A 16,750-nucleotide genomic window follows, 5' to 3' on the forward strand; every position below is an offset into this window, starting at 1 on the left:
AAAACGATCGCATCTGGTGGGAAGTTATGGCTCAGAGGAGAGATGTGACTACGATGACTTTGGATGAATTCAGAGATGTCTTTAATGAGGAATATTACAATGTTGCAGTTTGAGCTGTAAAGGTGGGTGAGTTTACTAATCTGACTCAGAACAAAATGACAGTCAAAGAGTACGCCTTGGGGTTCGACCGGTTGGCTAATTTCGCACCAGACTTAGTGCCTACTGATATGGCACGGAGGGATCGCTTTGAATGGGGGCTAAATGTGATGATAGCCTGGGATGTCAAGATAACATTAGATTTTGGGACTACCACTTATGCCCAGGTAGTGGAAAAAGCCCTTATCGCTGAGGGTTCCGAAGATCAGATATGGAAGGAAGGCACCGCAAGGCATGATGCTCGAAGGATGGTGCCTCCCTTCACTGATTCTAGCCAAGGTAGTGGCCCTAGTGAGCAAAAGAAAAAGACCCCATATTTGTTTTTTCCCCTGGTTTAGATAGGAGGGAACGATGTGCTTTTGGTAGCCGTCAAGGCAGGGGAGAGAACTGGAGAAGCTTCCCAGAGTGTCCACGGTGTAGGCGACAACATCTGGGGGAGTGTAGAGTCAGAGCATGATTTATTTGTGGGAGTGTCGGTCACTTGAGGAAGGACTACCCACAAGCCAGGAAGGAAGAACCAAAGAAGAGTGATAACCTCACTCCAGCTAGAGTGTTCACTTTAACCCAGACCAAGGCTGAGGCTAGTCCCTCGGTAGTGACTGATGAGTCTAGTTTTTATGATGTCTTGGTGATGTTTTTAGTAGTCTTTTATTTTGTTTTTCCTTGTTTTAGCGCGGGTTTACGCTTTGTTTGGTTGTTTTTGTGAATATCAGGAAGAATTGAGCATGTGGAAGGAAATGCCAAAGAAAGGGAAGAAATAATCGAGTTTTTCATCATATTTTGATCAAGAATGGTTCTCAATACCATTTGGAAGTGTTGGTGAAATTTTGGGATGAAAACTTGAAGAATTGAAGAATTCTTTAAGAGCCACGGCTTGATCAAAGTAGGGCCGCGGCTAGGGGGAGAAACAGAAGCATGGTTTTTGAGGACATCTTCGGGCCGCGGCATGGCTAGATAGAGTCGCGGCATGGATGGGCATTCTGCCCAGAAGACAATGATGCGGGTCGCGGCATGGTTTCAGAGAGCCGCGGCATTGAAAGGATAGTCTGCCCAGAAATTTTGACACGGGTCGCGGCATAGTGTATGTAGAGCCGCGGCCCGCCTCTCTAAAATCTAAAAAATCCTAGGTTTTAAAGGACGAAAAAGAAGAGAGAAGGACGTACGGACGAAGGGAGGAGTTCTGGTGTTGAAGGCTCAAGCTTAGAGTATTTTTACATGTTTTTCTTTTTGATGTTATCTTTAAATTCTGTTGTGATTAGCACTATGACTATGAACTAATTTTCTGTTTAGGATGTTCAATTGAATCACTTGAATTTCTATTATGACCTAATGCAATTTTAATTTCCTCTTCTTCAATCTTCTTCAATTCCTTATAACCTGTTCTTATAGATTGATTATTGATTGGCCATCTTTAGTCATATATATATATATATATGTTTTTAAGTCAAAATCTGAGAAGTGAGATTTAATTATGCTGTGGTTATATTGGACATAATTCTAATTTAGAACGAAAGTATCTGAATTAATTGTGTAACTATTATTAAGTTGTGGAATTTAATGCTACCTTTGTGGTTCAATTTACCATAGAAATATAGGAAATTGTCACCTAGGTTGAGTTTATAATTCATAGAATGATTATAGGCTGCTGTCTCAACTTGTTAATTGAATTAGGTAAAAATAAGAAGAATTCATACTTGGCATTAGGGAATAATAGGAAGGATAGTTGATGAGATTGAATATCCTAATTGTTTCTCAGTGATTGAATTAAGAGTTTTTACTATTAGTTATTATGCTATTTAATTGTCGATTATTATTTCTGCACTTTATCGGTTCTTTTGCTGTATTTTACAAAAATCAAGAAGTTTTAATTCATCAAATAGAACAAGAGATTAATTGACTGGTAATTGATAATTCAGTCCTTGAGGACGATACTTGGTTTTGCCATTTTATTACAAGTTCGCGACTGTGTGCACTTGCATAGCAAAAATTATCGCAACAAGTTTTTGGCGCCGTTGCCGGGGACTGAAAATTATCAATATCAGTTTAATTAATTTTTATTCTAATTTGATTTTAATTTATTTGCTTCTAATCTGTTTAGTTGCTAAATTTTTCTATCTCAGGTGAATTTTGGTATATGCGTGGCAGAAAAGGAAAAGCCACACTTGTTCCTCTGAATCCCGAGATCGAAAAGTCTTGCAATCAAATCAGAAAGACTAAGAGAGAGACCCAGAATTCTGTGAAGATGGCACAGAATGATGGAGATGGCAGGAATGGTCTAAATCCAGGAGTTGTCCAAGGGGTTCAGGCTCAGACCAACGCTGAGAGGAGTTTGAGAGATTATGTGCTACCCACTCTGACGGGAGTACAAAATAGTATACGCCCACCAGCTGTAGAGGCCAACAACTTCGAAATCAAGCCTGCTATTTTACAAATGGTGTAGTCCTCTGTGCAATTCAATGGGTTGCCCTCTGAAGATCCTCACACCCATTTGTCCAACTTCCTGGAATTGTGTGGAACCTTCAAATATAATGGGGTGAGTGATGACGCAATCAAGCTTAGGCTCTTCCCATTTTCTCTAAGGGACAGAGCTAAAAGTTGGCTGAATTCTCTGCAGCCAAACTCCATTGTCACTTGGCAAGATCTGGCTCAGAAATTTTTATCCAAATTTTTCCCTCCGTCAAAGGCTGCTAAATTGAGGGGAGAGATAAATAATTTTTGCCAGAATGACGGAGAGTCACTGTATGAAGCTTGGGAACGGTTTAAGGAACTCCTGAGAAGATGTCCTCATCATGGCATAGAACAGTGGATGCTAGTACAGAATTTCTACAATGGTTTATGTCCGACAACCAGAACCATTATTGATGCTGCAGCGGGTGGCACTTTTATGAGCAAGAGCGCAGCTGGTGCTTATGAACTGCTGGAGGACATGGCTACAAACAACCATCAGTGGTCTGAGGAAAGATCATCAGGAGTCAGAAAGGTAGCTGGGGTGCATGAGCTAGATGCAATCACTGCCTTAACAGCGCAAGTAGCCTCTTTGACCAAGCAGTTGCAACAGAGTAGTGTGTCTGCTAATGCGGTTCAGATGGCAGTGAGATGTGAAATGTGTGGTGGTGCTCATTCTGTCGATCAGTGCCCTATCTATATGAATAACACCCCCATGGATCATGCTCAAGTTCAGGCGGTGGGAAATTTTCAGAGGCCACTCAATAATCCATTCTCCAACAACTACAATCCTGGGTGGCGAAATCATCCCAATTTTTCGTGGAAGAATAATCAAGGCCAACAACCTCAGTTTCAGGGTCAATTTCAGAATAACATGCCTCAGCCACCTATGAATCAAGCTTCGTCATCAATGCAGCCTAGGCCTCAACAATCAATGCCTCAACCTGAGAGACCTAATGAACTGCAAGCTGCCCTGTTGACTCTTACTAACACTCAGACTCAATTTATGACTGAGACAAGATCCTCCATTCGAAACCTTGAGACACAGGTTGGGCAGTTGGCAAATATGCTCAATAACAGACCCCAGGGAAACTTGCCAAGTAATACTGAAGTCAACCCCAAGGAGCAAGTTCAAGCAATCACTTTGCGGAGTGGGAAGCAAATAGAGCAGCCTAGACCTCCACAGGCAGTGGTTCAGAAAAAAGAGATGGGTGCACAGTCTGATTCAGAAAGGGTTACTGAAGACCATCAGAAGTCAGAACAGAGTCCCCCAGTTGTCATTGAGCAGCCAGTTAGAGTTCCATACCCTCAGAGGCTTAGAAAGACTACCCTTGATAAACAGTTTTCTAAGTTTCTTGAGGTGTTTAAAAAGCTGCACATAAACATTCCTTTTGCGGAGGTCTTGGAGCAGATGCCCAGTTATGTTAAGTTTATGAAGGAGATTCTGTCAAAGAAAAGGAGAATGGAGGACTATGAGACTGTAGCACTCACTGAAGAGTGCAGCGCTATTTTACAAAGGAAGTTACCCCAAAAGCTGAGAGATCCGGGGAGTTTCACCATACCTTGCACCATTGGCAAGTTTGAATGCAAGCACGCCTTATGTGATCTGGGGGCAAGTATCAATTTGATGCCCTTATCTGTGTTTAAAAGACTTGGTTTGGGGGAGGCAAAACCAACAACTGTCACTTTACAGCTCGCAGACCGATCGTTAACACATCCACGAGGTATTATTGAGGATGTTCTTGTGAAAGTGGATAAGTTCATATTTCCCGCTGACTTTATTGTTCTGGACATGGAGGAGGACACAGATGTTCCTATTATTCTTGGTAGACCATTTTTAGCCACAGGCCAAGCTCTTATTGATGTTCAAAAAGGAGAGCTTAAGCTGAGAGTTCAAGGAGATGAGGTGGTCTTTAATGTCTTCAAGTCTATGAAGTATCCGGTGGCTAGTGACAGTTGCTTTAGTGTGGATATGATAGAAAAGGCAGTCTCCAAGAGAAGGATGAGCAGTGATGTCTTAGAGGCAGTATTATTAAATGATGAGGGCGATGATGATGAGGATGCTGAGATCAGAGAATGTGTAAACTGGATCAACTCTTTCTTACCATATTGGAAAAAGTTCCAAGAATTAGCGGATGCGACTGATAAACCGCTAACCTCCATTCAGCAGCCACCACCGTTGGAATTAAAGGTCCTCCCAGATCACTTGCAATATGCTTATTTGGGAGAGAATGAAACTTTACCGGTCATTGTGTCAGCTGACTTGTCAAAGGTAGAATTGGAGAAACTGTTGAGGGTTCTAAGGGAGCATAAATTGGCCATTGGGTGGACATTGGCAGATATTAGAGGAATAAGCCCAGCGACAGTGATGCATAAAATTTTATTGGAGGAGAATAGCAAGCCATCCATAGAGGCCCAGAGAAGACTCAATCCAGCCATGAAGGATGTAGTATTGGATCAGATTCTTAAATGGTTGGATGTTGGGGTGATCTACCCAATTTCTGATAGTGCATGGGTGAGCCCTGTGCAAGTGGTACCTAAGAAGGGTGGAATGACTGTGGTGAAAAATGAGAACAATGAACTCATTCCAACAAGGACTGTAACGGGGTGGCGGATTTGTATAGACTACCGCAAGCTCAATAAGGCAACAAGGAAGGATCATTTTCCTTTGCCTTTTCTTGATCAGATGCTTGACAGATTGGCAGGCCACAGCTACTACTGTTTCTTGGATGGGTATTCTGGGTATCATCAGATCGCTATTGCACCAGAGGATCAAGAGAAAACAACCTTCACATGTCCTTATGGCACATTTGCTTTCAGGAGAATGCCATTTGGACTATGCAATGCCCCTGCAACATTTCAACGGTGCATGATGGCCATATTTTCAGACATGGTAGACCGGTGTATTGAGATTTTCATGGATGACTTCTCTGTTTTTGGCTCATCATTCGACCTCTGTTTGGGTAATTTAAAGAACGTGCTGCGTCGTTGTGAGATGGCTAATCTGGTGTTGAATTGGGAGAAATGCCATTTTATGGTGAAAGAGGGGATTGTCCTTGGCCATAAAATTTCAAGTGAGGGAATTGAGGTAGATAGAGCGAAAATTTCTACCATTGAAAGGCTGCCTCCACCAGTTTCAGTCAAAGGAGTTAGAAGTTTTCTTGGTCACGCTGGGTTCTATCGAAGATTCATCAAAGATTTCTCAAAGGTGTCTAAGCCTCTCTCGAATCTGCTTATGAATGGAGTTGTCTTTGATTTTAATGACGAATGTTTGAGGGCGTTCAATTTCTTGAAAGAAAAGCTTATTTCTGCTCCAATTGTGATAGCTCCGAGATGGGAATTGCCTTTTGAGTTGATGTGTGATGCCAGTGATTACGCAGTGGGGACAGTTCTGGGACAGCGGATTGATAAGGTATTCAGGTCTATTTACTATGCTAGTCGGACTCTAAATGATGCTCAGCTTAATTATGCCACTACAGAAAAAGAGTTGCTAGCTATTGTGTTTGCTTGCGATAAATTCAGACCATATCTGATTGGTAACAAGGTGATTGTCTACACTGATCACTCTGCCATTAAATACTTGATGTCAAAGAAAGATGCCAAGCCCCTCTTGATTAGATGGATTCTGTTGCTTCAAGAATTTGACATGGAGATTCGTGACAAGAAGGGCAGCGAGAATGTGGTAGCTGATCATCTCTCTAGACTTGAGGTGGAGGAGACTGAAAATAAGAAAGCAGTGCAAATCAATGATCATTTTCTTGATGAGCAGTTGTTTGGGGTAAGTGAGACTTTAGCTGTCCCGTGGTTTGCAGACATAGTGAGCTTTTTGGTTGCAAAAATTGTGCCTTCTGAAATGTCAAAGCAGCAATTAAAGAAATTCTTTTCTGAGGTGAAACACTACTATTGGGAGGAACCTATTCTCTATAGGCACTGTGTTGATCAGATTATCAAAAGGTGCGTTCCTGAAGAAGAGACGCAGTCCATTCTTAATCACTGTCATACTCAACAATGCGGAGGGCATTTTGGAGCATCAAGAACGGCGGCTAAGGTATTACAAAGCGGTTTCTATTGGCCTTCATCATTCAAGGATGCCAATGTGTTTGTCAAGGCCTGTGATAGATGTCAGAGAACTGGCAATATCTCGAGGAGAAACGAAATGCCTCTACAAGGGATTCTTGAGGTGGAAATGTTTGACGTATGGGGCATCGATTTCATGGGGCCTTTTCCACCGTCTTACAACAATGAATATATTCTATTGGCAGTGGATTATGTATCCAAATGGGTGGAGGCTGCAGCAACTAGAGCCAATGATGGTAAAACTGTGCTTAATTTTCTGCATAAACATATTTTTACTAGATTTGGCACTCCCCGAGCTCTGATTAGCGATGAAGGGAAACACTTTGTGAATAAGCAATTGGATGCACTGCTGGCTCGTTATGGAGTTTATCACCGAAAAGCTTTGCCTTATCATCCTCAATCAAATGGGCAAGCTGAAGTTTCGAACAGAGAAATCAAGAGCATCCTTGAGAAGACTGTTGACAGTTCGCGGAAAAATTGGTCGAAAAAGTTAGATGATGCGATTTGGGCATACAGAACTGCATTCAAAACACCAATAGGCATGTCTCCTTATAGGTTGGTGTTTGGTAAAGCGTGTCATCTACCAGTTGAATTGGAGCATAGGGCATTTTGGGCTATGAAAAAGTTAAATTATGATTGGAGTGCCGCTAGTGAAAGAAGACTGTTGCAACTGAATGAACTTGACGAGTTCAGAAATGAGGCTTATGAGAATGCTAAGATTTATAAAGAAAGAACAAAGGCTTGGCATGACAAGAACTTAATCAGAAGGGAGTTCCAACCAGGGCAGCAGGTACTTCTGTTCAATTCAAGACTTCGACTGTTTCCTGGAAAATTGAAGTCAAGATGGTCAGGACCATTCACTGTAGTTCAAGTTTTTCCTTATGGTTCTGTAGAAGTTCGGGGCAACTCAGGTGATTCATTTAAAGTCAATGGTCAGAGATTGAAGCCCTACTTGGGTGGTAGTTTTGATCAAGCGAAGTCTATCCTCCTTCTGAAGCCTCTCTGAAGAGGGTTCCGCGTTCGGCTAAATGACGTTAACGACAGCGCTTGTAGGAGGCACCCTATATTTTACATATTATTTTTTTTACTTTTGTATTTGTAAACAATGGATATTTGGTTTATTTTTGGACTTTTAGAATCGTGAAAAACGTGAAAAATGAAAAAAAATTTAAAAAATCAAAAAAATCAAAAAATTAAAAATTCCTTAAGGGCCGCGGCATAGCCCTATGATGCCGCGGCATTGGGGGGTTCCAGAGGCTCACGGATTTGGCATAAATGAGGAGGGCCGCGGCATAGATGAGGAGGGCCGCGGCATTGATCCCAAGTTTTCCCAGAATCACAAGGCGGGCCGCGGCATATGTCTGAGAGGGCCGCGGCATTCCAATGTGGAAATTTGATGCGGGTCGCGGCATAGTCAAGGTAATGCCGCGGCCCTAGTCCGAAAATTGGGATAAAAAGCCCTAAATCAGCCATTATCCCATTCATTCACTCTCACAATCTTACTCACACTCAAAACTTCTTTTCTCTCTAATTTTGTTTGAGACTTCCATCAGTCAAGGAAACCACAAGAAGGATTTTTGTGCCATTCAAGTAAGTGTATCTTCTCTAATCTAATACTTTTGATTAGAGATTAGATTGCATTGTAGTGTTGTGGATTGTTCTTTGTTGTTCTTGTGAGAAGATTAAGGGTTTTGCCAATTTTTGATTGTGGGAATTATTGTTAAAGGCTATTGATTGTGGGCATTATTGTTTGAGGCTATTGATTGTGGGAATTAGTGTTTGGGGTGTTGATTGTGGTAATTAGTAAGTTTGGGGGGGAGTGACACCAAAAAGGAAAGTATACTCAAGTTCTTGAGAGCATATTTGGGGGTTTAGTTGGTTCTTTTTGAAAGATATTATGGGTCCTAAGAGAAATCCCCCTAGAGGTACCTCCTCCAAGAAAGCATCCTCATCACGCACTCAACCACCACCAACACCACCTGCCCCAGCTGAGTATGACACGAATATTTTTGTGAGTAAGGATGCTGCCGAGTTGTTTAAAAAGATTTATAAAAGATCGGTGGTAAGGGAAAGGGGGTTTGAATTTGATGAGGCCCCTGCTGTACAGCACCCTGGTTATGAACTTATAAAAGTTGAAATAGTGCGTCGAAGATGGAATTTGTTTTGTGACTCGAACCATGTGGATTCAGCCAACTGCTCTATTATATATGAATTTTTCGCCAATTTCTCCTATCAAGATGCAGAGCAGAATAATTTTGTCAGAGGCAAATTGGTGCCTACATCAGCCTATGCATTCAACCAATTACTGGGTCTTCCCTCTTTTTCTGCACAAGAGGATGAATACTGGCAGTTAGCCCATTTCGAGGAGCCAGACTATGATGCGGTGGCTGCGGTCTTGAGTATGGAAGGGGCACGTTTCAGTTATCATAATGGGAGGCCCAAAGAGTTGTTCAGGTGGCAGCTAAACCCAGTGGCGAAGGCGTGGTTTTATTTTGTGTGTGCACGTTTACTGCCGACGTCTCACCTGTCTTCTGTTGATCGAGAGCGTTGTTTTTTAGTGTACGCTATCATGACTCAAAAGAAGGTCGATGTGGGCCGCATTATTCGATATAGCTTACGCAACATCAGTCGATTCAACACTACCGCTGGTGTCGCCCATGGTACCTTCCTTTCGACTTTATGTAGCACTTATGAGGTACCAACATTTTCCAGCGATCTAGTCCGGAGGCCAATGGGGGCCATCAATCAGACCTTGTTTACGGCCTTCCCTCCAGCCTGTCTTACGCAGCCTGACTCTACTCAGCCAAATAAGCGCAGCCGGGCTGATGAAACAGGGGGCCCTGATCACGCTGAGGAGGAGGAAGTAGAAGAAGCGGGTCCCAGCAACCCACATGAAAATTTGGCAATTGGAGGACCGATGGATGAGCACACGCAGCGTACGCATGCTCGATTGGATTACATTATTCAACAAAATCAGTATTTAATCCAATCGCAGCAGGCACAAAATCAGCACTATAATGACTTTATGGTGCAACGAAATGAATATGGGCGGGCTCACATTGAGGAGTTGAATACTTTGGTCACGAGGTGGACTATGAGTTCAGCCGATGAGAATTATTTCACTCCACCGCCACAGTACACTCCATATCAGTGGCCACCTCCACCACCTCCACCGCCATACTGATGTGGCGTCAGGTAAGTTCTCTTCCCTTGTTCTTTTTCTTTATCACATTGGGGACAATGTGCGTCTTAAGTTTGGGGGGGAGCTTATTTTGTTTTGTTTTCTGCGTTGTTTAGTTTAGTTTAGTTTTCTGTAGTGTAAAAGTTAAACCATCATTCTTGTCTGTACTTGCTTTGTCTTTGCTCGTGAAAAGGAAATTGAATTCAACTGTGTGCTTGGTTCAATTGTTTTAGAGTTGAATTTAAAAAGTTCTGTGGGAAATTTTTAATATGTTTTGAAAAGATAACATTTTGGATTGTATTATATGTGTTTGACTAGGGTTGGTTGAATGACAATTTGAATCTAATAGAACTTGCATTATTTGGCTTTTGAGGCGAAATTCTTGATGACATGTGTTTAGAAAAGTGATTTAGGCAATTTTTTTTGGATCGATTGTGCCTTTCAAGCCGACCTTGAGTTAATTATCCTTAGTTACCCTTTTGAGCCTTGAATTTGGTTTTTGTTCTTGATCATACTATTTGAGCCTAAATTTCTTAACTTCTTTATTTTTGTTTTCCTTTCCTTTTGTTATCATAAGCATATAATCTGTGGGAAAGAAGAAGGAAAAATAGTAAGAGGTTGTTATGATTGGAATACAGTATGATTGTACAAAAAGAAGAGAGAGAGAAGTCTTTGAGAAAAAAAAAAAAGAATAATATCACTTTGTCACACTCCTTGATCATATTTATATATAGAAAATAATAAGTTTGGGGGAGTGTGATTTGAAAAAAAAAAAAAAAAAAAAGTGATAAGTCTAGAAAAAGAAAAGAAGAAAATAATGAAAAGTGTTGTCATCTCTCTCTCTAATTGTATAAAAGGGTGATTTTGGGTGTGGTAAAGAAAATTTTTGGTTGGTTTTAAGGTTTTATGCTTATGGTAACGATTGAGCTTAAATGAGAATTTCATCTACCCTTACCTAAGCCTAACACTATAACCTGTGAAAGTCCTGTTGATTTCAAAACATGTGTTGTTGACATTAGTGGAGAAGGTCGAGTAATGCAAGCATATTGTAGATTTGGTTTGTGGAATTGTCTGGAATGAGTTGAGCATATATGATAGAATGCAAGTGTTGTAGTCATTTTCATGATATATTATTGATTTCCCTAATTGAACTGTATAAGTTGGACTTTAAGGTAATTGAGCTGAAATTCTGGTTATAAATATTGCAATTGAGATTTCATGAGTGTTGGCAAAGCAGTGTAGATGGTAATGATGGTTTAACTTGTTCGTTTTTGTGTTTGTTTCTTTTTGTTAGTTTAACTTGGTCTTTACTCGAGGGCGAGTAAAGGTTAAGTTTGGGGGAGTTTGATGAGTCTAGTTTTTATGATGTCTTGGTGATGTTTTTAGTAGTCTTTTATTTTGTTTTTCCTTGTTTTAGCGCGGGTTTACGCTTTGTTTGGTTGTTTTTGTGAATATCAGGAAGAATTGAGCATGTGGAAGGAAATGCCAAAGAAAGGGAAGAAATAATCGAGTTTTTCATCATATTTTGATCAAGAATGGTTCTCAATACCATTTGGAAGTGTTGGTGAAATTTTGGGATGAAAACTTGAAGAATTGAAGAATTCCTTAAGAGCCACGGCTTGATCAAAGTAGGGCCGCGGCTAGGGGGAGACACAGAAGCATGGTTTTTGAGGACATGTTCGGGCCGCGGCATGGCTAGATAGAGCCGCGGCATGGATGGGCATTCTGCCCAGAAGACAATGATGCGGGCCGCGGCATGGTTTCAGAGAGCCGCGGCATTGAAAGGATAGTCTGCCCAGAAATTTTGACACGGGCCGCGGCATAGTGTATGTAGAGCCGCGGCCCGCCTCTCTAAAATCTAAAAAATCCTAGGTTTTAAAGGACGAAAAAGAAGAGAGAAGGACGTACGGACGAAGGGAGGAGTTCTGGTGTTGAAGGCTCAAGCTTAGAGTATTTTTACATGTTTTTCTTTTTGATGTTATCTTTAAATTCTGTTGTGATTAGCACTATGACTATGAACTAATTTTCTGTTTAGGATGTTCAATTGAATCACTTGAATTTCTATTATGACCTAATGCAATTTTAATTTCCTCTTCTTCAATCTTCTTCAATTCCTTATAACCTGTTCTTATAGATTGATTATTGATTGGCCATCTTTAGTCATATATATATATATATGTTTTTAAGTCAAAATCTGAGAAGTGAGATTTAATTATGCTGTGGTTATATTGGACATAATTCTAATTTAGAACGAAAGTATCTGAATTAATTGTGTAACTGTTATTAAGTTGTGGAATTTAATGCTACCTTTGTGGTTCAATTTACCATAGAAATATAGGAAATTGTCACCTAGGTTGAGTTTATAATTCATAGAATGATTATAGGCTGCTGTCTCAACTTGTTAATTGAATTAGGTAAAAATAAGAAGAATTCATACTTGGCATTAGGGAATAATAGGAAGGATAGTTGATGAGATTGAATATCCTAATTGTTTCTCAGTGATTGAATTAAGAGTTTTTACTATTAGTTATTATGCTATTTAATTGTCGATTATTATTTCTGCACTTTATCGGTTCTTTTGCTGTATTTTACAAAAATCAAGAAGTTTTAATTCATCAAATAGAACAAGAGATTAATTGACTGGTAATTGATAATTCAGTCCTTGAGGACGATACTTGGTTTTACCATTTTATTACAAGTTCGCGACTGTGTGCACTTGCATAGCAAAAATTATCGCAACAGTGACAGGTCAGATTTCTAGTGTTGGTTCTTCATTTACTGCATTGATTGATTCAGGAGCTACTCATTCGTGTGTATCTACTAGAGTGATAGACCGTTTGTGTAAACCTGTTGATTTGTATGCTAGTGGATTTATGACTTTGTTGCCAACTGGGGAGCTGGTAGTCTCTATGAGATGGGTTAGAGCATTACCAGTAGAGATAGACAGTAGGGAGTTGTCTGTGGATCTAATTGAACTGGTGATGGATGACTTTGATATGATTTTGGGGATTGGTTGGTTATCAAAGTACGGGGCGACGATAGATTGCAAGCATCGAATGGTGACTTTTGAACTAGAAGGAGAGGAACACTTTGTGTTTGTGGGGACAGTGAGTGGACCACGAGTACCTATGATCTTTGCATTGAAGGTTGGAGACCTATTGCAAGAAGGTTGCATAGGATTTCTAGCGAACATAGTGAATACCTCTAGGGCCGTTTCAGTTGGACTGGGTGAGAATAGGTTGGTGTGTGAGTTTCCTGATGTATTCCCAGCAGACTTGCCAGGGTTGCCACCGCACTGAGAGATTGAGTTTGTCATAGAGTTGGCGCCAGAGGTGGAGCCAGTATTAAGGACATCTTATAGAATGGCTGCAGCAGAGTTAAAGGAACTAAAGATTTAGTTGCAGGAATTATTGGATCTAGGATTCATCAGGCCCAGCTTTTTTCCCTGGGGTGGTCCAATGTTGTTCAACAAGAAGAAGGATGGGTTCTTAAGAATGTGGATCGACTACAGAGAGCTGAATAAGCTGACTATTAAGAATAAGTATCCACTGCCTAGGATCGACGACTTGGTTGATCAGCTACAAGGGAAGATGATATTCTCTAAGATTGACCTTCGGTCTAGCTACCATCAGTTAAGGATTAAGGAGGAGGACATACCAAAGACCACATTCCGTACTAGGTATGGACATTATGTATTTATGTTCATGTCCTTTGGATTAACTAATGCCCCAACAGCCTTCATGGATTTGATGAATAGGGTCTTCAGGGATTACTTGGATAAGTTTGTGATCATATTCATCAGTGATATACTGGTGAACTCCCAATCAGAAGTAGAGCACGAGCAGCATCTTCATTTGATACTACAACGATTGAGGGAGCATAGGCTATCTGCTAAGTTCAGTAAATGTGAGTTCAAGTTACCCTAAGTAACATTTCTAGGCCACATTGTGAGTAAGGAGGGGATGCTAGTGGACCCAACCAAGATAGAGGCAATGAGAGATTGGCCGAGGTCGAGCAATGTACCAGAGGTTAGAAGCTTCTTGGGATAAGCATGGTACTATCGATGGTTCATTGAGAGATTCTCTAAAATAGCCACACCGTTGACTAAGCTGACGCATAAGAAGACTAAGTATGTCTGGATAGATAGATGTGAGAACATTTTCAAGGAGCTGAAGCGGTGATTGATCACTGCTCCAGTACTGAGTTTTCCATCAGAGAAGGAAAAGATTGTGGTCTACTACGACGCTTCGAGGCAGGGTTTGGAGTGTGTATTGATGAAAGCTGGGAAGGTGATAACCTACGTGTCTAGTAGCTAAAGGAGTATGAGCAGAGGTATCCCACCCATTACCTGGAACTGGCAGCGGTTGTATTTGCACTGAGGGTATGGAGGCACTACCTATATGGAGAGAAGTGCAAAATATACACCGACCATAAAAGCTTAAAGTATTTCTTTACTCAGAAGGATCTGAATATGCGCCAAAGGCATTGGCTGGAATTGGTGAAGGACTACGATTGTTAGATCTTGTACCACCCAGGAAAGGCCAATGTGGTGGCCGACACATTGATTTGGAGGGGCCCAGGGAAGTTTTTCAGTTTGAGACAGATATCAGAATAGTTAACTAAAGAGACGATGAAAGCAGGAATTGAATTTGTGGTCGGTCAGCTAGCCAATATTGCTCTCCAGTCCACGCTCCTTGAGAGGCTCAGAGAATCGCAAAAGGAGGATCCACAGTTAAGGAAACACAGGTAGGATGTCTTAGCCGGATTGGCTAGAGACTTTTCTATTTCAGAGATTGATCTGCTGAGGTATAAAGGTTGGATTTGCGTTTCGATGGATCTTGGTATCAGGCGAGAGATTATGGATGAATCTCATACTACTCCTTATTCTCTACATCCGGGTACAACAAAGATGTACAAAGATCTAAGGACTCCGTATTGGTGGCCAAGGATGAAAAAGGGTGTGGTGGATTATGTGGCCAAGTGTTTGACTTGTCAGCAGGTGAAGGCAGAACATCAAAGGCCAACAAGGTTGGTGCAACGTTTAGGGATTCTAGAGTGGAAGTGGGAGGATATCACCATGGACTTCATGGTTGGATTTCTAAGGACAGTGGGGCAACATGATTCTGTGTGGGTGATTGTAGATAGGCACACCAAATCAGCCCACGTTTTGCCTGTTAAAACATCTTACACGGTGGAGCAGTACACTGAGCTGTATGTGAATGAGATTGTGTGACTCCATGGAGCTCTGAGGTCGATAGTGTCAGATAGGGACCCCACCTTCACCTCTAAGATTTGCGAGAGCCTGCAGAAGGCTATGGGCACGCAGTTGCGGTTCAGTACCGCCTATCATCCTCAGATGGATGGATAGACTGAGAGGATGATTCAGATATTGGAGGATATGTTGTGGGCCTGTGCACTGGACTTTGGGGGTTCTTGGAGATAGTATCTCCCTTTGATTGAGTTTTCTTATAATAACATCTATCAGGCAACAATTAGAGTTGCTCCGTATTAAATGTTGTGTGGGATGAAGTGTAGATCACCCATTCATTGGGATGAGACAGGTGAGTGGAAATATTTAGGTCTTGAGTCCGTTCAGAGGACTAACAAAGAAATTGAGAAGATTAGAGCTCGGATTCTCGCCTCCCAGAGTAGAAAGAAGAGTTACTCAGACTTGAAACGCAAGAGTGTAGAGTTTCAAGTCGATGATCATGTGTCTCTTAGAGTTTCTCCTTTGAGAGGAGTTAAACGATTTGGAGCGAGAGGAAAGTTGAGTCCTAGGTTTGTTGTCCCATTTGAGATTTTGGAACGTATTGGAGATGTGGCTTACAGATTGGCTATGCCTCTAGCTTTATCAGGGGTTCACAACGTATTCCATGTGTCTATGCTCTGGAAGTACGTATCAGATTCTTCTTATGTTCTGAGTTATGAAAACCTGGAGTTGGATCAAGATTTTTCCTATGAGGAGATTTGGTATAGATCCTAGACCGAGAGGACAAAGTCTTACAGAACAAGACTATTGCCATAGTGAAAGTGTTGTGGGGAAACAATAAGGTAGAAGAGGCAACTAGGGAGCTTGAGTCTGATATGCGGGATCGATATCCCGAACTACTCAGGTAAATTTTGAGGACAAAATTTATGTAAGGAGGGGATAGTTGTAACGTCCCAAATTTGCTAATAAGGCTTAATGTCTTGGTTAACGTGCCGGGAGGACAATAATTGATTTTAACCGTATTATTACGTGATTAATTGTGATATATGTGTATTGGTATGTGACTACTTGAATTATATTATTATATGACTAGATATGCATGTTTAGGTGAATTAAATATGCATGTAGGCCCGCTCATGTTGTTAAGAGCATATTTATAATTTTCGACCCGTTGAGAGTATATATACATATATATATATGTGTGTGTTATGTTACGATATGTCCGAGACCACAGTATTGTGGAGATATATTTGAGATGTGTGGTTTGAGGCCATCCTAGGGAGCGGATTAGCAGAATAGTCACAACAGAGTCAAATGACTGACTTAGGGCGAGCCTAGGTGTATTTTGGGAATGTACTACGTGTTCAGGATTTACTGGGTAACGGGTACTGATTTAGCAGTTATTTGGTTATGCCAGAGATTAATTGGAGATTTATAGGAATTAGCGAGAATGGTGCGAATGATGAAATTTCCCTTGGTGGTATTAATGGGCTAGGAGATAATGTAGGGGAAATTTGGTCATTTTAATGCAAGGAATAGACATAGAGATTTAGGACTCTAGCACTAATTAGAACATACAACACTCTCAGCTGATTTTGGGGTTCTCATGGGGGTTGGGCCTTAGGCTGATTTTGGGTTTTGGTGAGATTATGAGATAGTTTTTGGAGTACTTACACTGATTA

The 16,750-nt window shown here is 41.1% G+C and overlaps 1 non-coding gene across 1 annotated transcript; it reads right to left on the reverse strand.

Annotated features, from left to right (window-relative positions):
• Window positions 1–2,845: 2,845 nt before the first annotated feature.
• On the reverse strand, window positions 2,846–2,952 carry LOC133820647 (small nucleolar RNA R71). Its single transcript, XR_009887051.1, has one exon. It is a non-coding gene; the product is annotated as a small nucleolar RNA R71 (small nucleolar RNA).
• Window positions 2,953–16,750: the final 13,798 nt, after the last annotated feature.

The sequence above is a fragment of the Humulus lupulus genome, chromosome 2 (assembly GCF_963169125.1).
Source record: "Humulus lupulus chromosome 2, drHumLupu1.1, whole genome shotgun sequence".
Taxonomy (NCBI): domain Eukaryota; kingdom Viridiplantae; phylum Streptophyta; class Magnoliopsida; order Rosales; family Cannabaceae; genus Humulus; species Humulus lupulus.